Here is a 5,797-nt window from a genome sequence, read left to right on the forward strand (position 1 = left end):
CGATCTTCATCTGCTCCTCACCGGCTCGCTACGGCTGAAGTTCTGCCTCCACTAAATCCAACGATGCATCACAGCCGCGCCTCTAAAGCTCAGCCCTCGCCCTGCGGCCTCAAGTCACCAGTCCGCCGCCGCTGTGGATTGCCGCGTCACCTGAGTCGCCACCCCGGTTTACCGCTGCTCCGTTGCTGTCCTGCGTGGAGTTGCTGGACCGGCCCGCCGTTCCACCACTGTCGTCTCGCTTCAAGTCGCCGCTTGCCTCTGTGATGTTTATTTCACTTTGAGCCGCTGTTGCCGCGCCCCGAACTGATCACGGTGCCTTGCCTCAAGCCGTCGTCGTGGTCATTACTTTGCCGCCTCCTTCGCCATTTCGGCGAACCATGTGGTGGGTCGCCGGTCTCCGCCTCCGCTACTTCGCCCTGTGAGCCGCCACCGTCCGAGAGCCGGCTTTATCGCACCGCTTTAACTGGCTCACTTCTGCCGGGGTGCTGCGTCGCGCCCCTCACGTCACGGCCCGCCTCCGAGTTGTTGTTTCTGCCGCCTCCCGGTGACCTGAGCCGCCGCAACCCGCCTTCGCCAAACCGGTTACAACCTTAGTCGCCTGCTTCTAAATTGCCTCTGACAAGCGCGCCGAGTCGGCCTAATTTCTGGGTCAAAGCTTGGCTCTATCTTCTGCTTGTGCTGCAGGCGTCGCCTCCGTTCTGCCTTGCTAAGTTGCTTTTTCTCCGGTGAGTCGCGACTTGCTATTGCCATGGTCTTGGCTGAGCTGGCTTGTTGCTTCGCTGAACCACAGTTGCCTAAACCGCCATGGTCCTCGTATTAAACCGCCGTGGACCCCGCCTAAACCGCCGCTGCCTTTGCTGGCCGTGTAATAAGCCACCTCGGGCAGGCCTCACGTTGCTTTTACCTGCTGCTGTAGGCGTACCTCGAGACAGTTTCATGTTGCCTAACCCGGTCCGGTTTGAGCCGCCACGAGCCACCCCTGTGTGTACATACGATCGTTGCTGATGGCAGGTGCACAATTGGATTGATGTGGTAGTGATTCTACAAAGCGTAAGGCCTTTCCGTTGATACATCAGCGTGTTCTAAAACAAAATACAGAAGTCTAGCCTCTGGTGCTGATGATTGGGAGAAAAGGGGGGTCAGATCAGTTCAGCCCCTAAAAACGCTATCAGTTGTCAAGATTCTGTTTGCACTTAGTGTGATATGTCCTTGCAAGAGCCACAGTTTGCCATAAGCAAGACTTGCACGGGTTCAGGTTGTACGATCATCAGTCAAAGGCGGGTCAGTTTCAAGGCAAGACCCCTGCACTTGTTGAAAAGATTCAACTTGAGTGGATAGCGATATCACATGGACCAAGTACTAAATCAAGTCTGGAAAACCATGTGATCAAGTGCTAGAATATGAAGGATAGCACAGACTTCAACATTTGATATTTCAGTCTGTATGCCCAGACATATACGAGGCAGTGCTGCATCAGATCACAACATACATCTGCGTTGGACCATGTTCAAACATTATTAAGTGTTAGCATCCGATAAAAAAATCAGGTGATATTCATTCAAGTTTATTTTATTTGACAAACATTGTTATTGTCAAAGAACAATTACGTTGGTTTGTATATTTTTATATGCAGGACCAATCTATATCAGCACATTAGGGTTACACTCGACCATGCAAGTTGTCCAATGGACATGTGCAAACCGCTACCATGTGATCCGGTCTATATTATCAGCAGCTATCTACGTTGTCTGCATGAGCTGTTTATTAAGTGCAAGTGAGCCACTGCTCGGGTTCAACGCAACTACGAGCAATTGGATAATAAATCAGCTTTACCGGGGTGATCATCAACTCCGTGGTGGATATTTTTTGGCCTAACATATCAGGTGAAATCCATCCAGTATATTTTTATATTGCTTTCTTTAAAAGAGCAATTACTTCGGTTTGCAAAATTATTTAATGCAGGACCCTAAACCACCATATTGGTGCAAATTTAAAGGCCGTCAGAAAATTTCTGGTTTAAAAATAAGGATTCCAGTTTAAAATCCGGCTCAAGGGAAAGCTGTCTCCCACAAAGCTTTGAAGATCTCAATATCCGATTTAAAGAACTTCCGGTTCAGAAGAATGATCTCTCGCAAGCTCGAGTTGTCAGGAAAAATTAAAGGGACCAAAGAGAGTCTGTTGCAAAGGCACAGCTCAAACATAGGTACCCCTGGAGCACGGCTCACAATATCATTTGGGGGCGTCCTGTTCAAACATAGGTGTATTCACCAAAGAGAACATAGCGTTACTACCCTCTTAATCCGGCTATCAAGCCAATATTATCATAAGAGCACAACTCTGGTTACTTCGGTAATCCGGCTATCAAGCCAATATTATCATAAGGGGCCAAAGAGAGTCTGTTGTACAGCACAACTCAAACATGGGTATCCCTTGAGCACAGCTCACGATATCACTTGGGGGCTATGTTCGAACTATAGTCACACCTCTTGATAGGCTTAAAGCCACCAAGGAAATCACTTGGGGGCTCTGGTCGTATCCGAACCATAGCTTATACCCTCTTGATCAACATAAGGGCACCAGGGAAATTACTTGGGGGCTTGGTCGTATCCGAACCATATCCACACCTCTTGATAGGCATAAAGCCACCAGGGAAATCACTTGGGGGTTGTGGGTTCGAACCATAGTTACACCTCTTGATAGGCATAAGGGCACTAGGGAAATTACTTGGGAGCTTGGTCGTATTCGAACCATAGCTACACCTCTTGATCGGCGCAATGCCACAATTATGACTACATGGGGGCTATGGTCGTATCTGAACCATAGCTTAAACCCTTTTGATCATACATATACATCATCATATATTGCATCATACGTTGCATCATCATTACATCATCATAGCATGTATCATATGTGCATGGATATACCGGCTTATATGGCAGGAATCGGTTTTCAAACCAGGTTATATTCATTCAAATCTTTAAGAGGCAACATGGCTGGATTTTATTATGGTTATCAATAACCAATATTATTATTAAGGTTGTCAAAGTCACTTCCGCGCAATGGCTATTATTTTATCAATGGATATGATTTATTCTACAATGGAGGGAGTAGTACCGAGTCGCTACAGGCTTATGACCCAGCACTTGGGGGCTACATTATTTAAGTTGAGATTATATCAAATATGCAAGTCTCATGTCGCTGCAAACATGCACCATGACACTTGGGGGCTAATGCAAAGTCATTTTTGCTCACCTCATCGAAGACCCGACCCATCACATCATAATGAGCTGGCCCTTGGGGATACCAATTGCTCCTATCAACAATTCAAGGTACACAAGCCTTATTACATTATATTAAAGGATCCACTTCTCAATTGGTAAAACACAAGGCTCTTAACCTCATGGACATGGGTTCAAGCCCCAAGATGGGGGTTACATCATATGATGTTATTTTCAATGAAGTATATATAAAGTCCCAGCTCAATATTATCTTACTGAGCCGGCCCTTGGGGGTTACACGTTGCTGTTCAAATCTACGTGATCATATCTATAAAGTCCCTGCTCCTTATTGCATAATGACCCGGCCCTTGGGGGCTACACTGGTTGAAGTTTTTATAAGCATAAGGTAATTGCAAGTCCCAAGTTGCTGCAAGCATGACAACCCGGCACTTGGGGGCTACATATGTGGAATACTCAGTTCTGACTGGTGATTGAGATGAACAACTTGGAGTTCTTCAAGCTTGTGACATTCATATTGAAGAAAATCTTAAGCTGTTACTGCGTTACCTTCTTAAGACTTGGAGGCTACAAGTGATAGGCATATAAGAGGTATATTTTCAAGCCTGATGTTAACTACGATTATGACCCGGTGCCATCAATATTTATAAACCGGCAAGTTCTACATTCTTAAACCGGCTGAAGATTAGATGAATATTTCAAAGACCAATATTTTTGTTAAGCATTGGGAGCTGAGTCAAAGGAGTTATTCTTCACAATATTTCTCGGTGACAAACCAATGTCAGCAAATTGATTATGAAGCTGACCTATTGACCCGGATTTTATAGAAGAAGGAAGTGACAAGGACTTAAGGATGACCAGGATTAGTTTAACATGGATAAATCCAAATTAAACTGGGGGCTAATGTCGGGGATATACCCCGCGGTATGATCCGGCCAGAGTTATAACCCGGCTGGGACTTAGTAAACCGGCTGACAGTTAAGGCAGACGGTTAAGACAGAGAGTTAACCTAGACGGTAAACCAGCAGGTTGATAAACCGGCTGACAGTTAAGTCAGGTGATAAGGCATGTTGATAAACCGGCAGGAGTTAAGTCAGATGATAACCCGGCGGGAGTTAAGTCAGATGATAAACCGGTAGGAGTTAAGGCAGACAGTGATAAACCGGCATCAGTCATAACCCGACAGACAATCATAACCCGGCACCCGTTATAACCCGGCAGACAATGGCAACTCAGTTGCCAAAGGTTATGAAGCCCGAGACGTTATGAAGCCCAAGACGTTATGAAGCCCATGAAGAGAAGTCAGAATAATTTAAGTCTTAGTCCGAGAAGGACTCTACATGTAACCTGCCCCTTCAACATATATAAGGAGGGGCAGGGCACCCCGTAAAGGGGGAAAATAATCTTAAGGATTAGGGGTAACTGGGAGAGCCGGTTTACGGTGACTCTTTCGTGATGATAATAAGACCTAGCCACAAACAGCACGTAGGGTTGTTATGGATGATGTTTCCCGGGACCCGAAGCTGTCTATATCCTTGTGTTGCGTTGCATCTCTCGATTCCGCTCAACCCCTCTCAAGCTACCACATAGATGTGTTGGCCTCACGACTAAGTCCTCACACTAGGACATCTGCCTGATAATTCCACGACACCAAGTCTAATATTGTCGTTAGGGTTAGCTATTCAAATATATACCACTCGAGCTACACCACCAATCGTAGTTAAGGTTAGCTATTCTTACGTTTTTTTTCTGGATGCTAGAATAGTGGAACAAAAGTAAGCACTACAACTACCTGAACTATCTTCATTATAGATATATTTGCATTATTTGATGACTGAAGTACATCCAGATTGATAGGCAGTTCTAATGCTCATACCCAGAATTTATTGCGCTCATTTTAATCTTCCGTTTTCATGTCTATTTAAGTAAGAAGATGACTGTGACCATATAATGGAGGGATCTTGTCAAATTTCAACTAAATATTAAGCCTGATATCAAAGAGTTGGAAGTGCTTCTCGAATCTTCGTCTAGGCTGATGGCATACTGAATAGGTTATGCCATGTATGTCCCATCTTCTTTGATTTTTTTACTGCTTGTGATTGGCCTAATCATACCTGCAGGACATTAAAAAATTTATTTTTCTTTGTGGGGATTCAGTCATTTATTTATTGCGGGGTTAATTTTATTATTGTGCAGACCCGATATTGTTGTGTGCTGGATTCAGTTCTTGACTTGCATCTATTCTTTTTTATGTATTGCTTCTCCTAGAAGGCGCATTTGAAGGATGAGAAGGTGGCTATTATAACTTTGAAAGATGAGTTGAGTGACTTTTTTGCCTGCATACTTGATTTCTATGGAGATACATGGTTAATGCTCTACCGAAGTATGTGCATGCAAAGCACAGTTTTAGATTGGTTTGCATTTTATGGTGGAGTTGTTGGTTTTCGTAGCATGGCAACCTTCAGATGTTGATGCAAAAGACAAGCAATGTGTTACTTGGTGCAGTTTTCATATGGTCTATTTAATTAGCTTTTGTCTGATGTCGTCATCGTACAAAGCAT

Source organism: Triticum aestivum, chromosome 4A (assembly GCF_018294505.1).
Source record: "Triticum aestivum cultivar Chinese Spring chromosome 4A, IWGSC CS RefSeq v2.1, whole genome shotgun sequence".
Classification (NCBI taxonomy): domain Eukaryota; kingdom Viridiplantae; phylum Streptophyta; class Magnoliopsida; order Poales; family Poaceae; genus Triticum; species Triticum aestivum.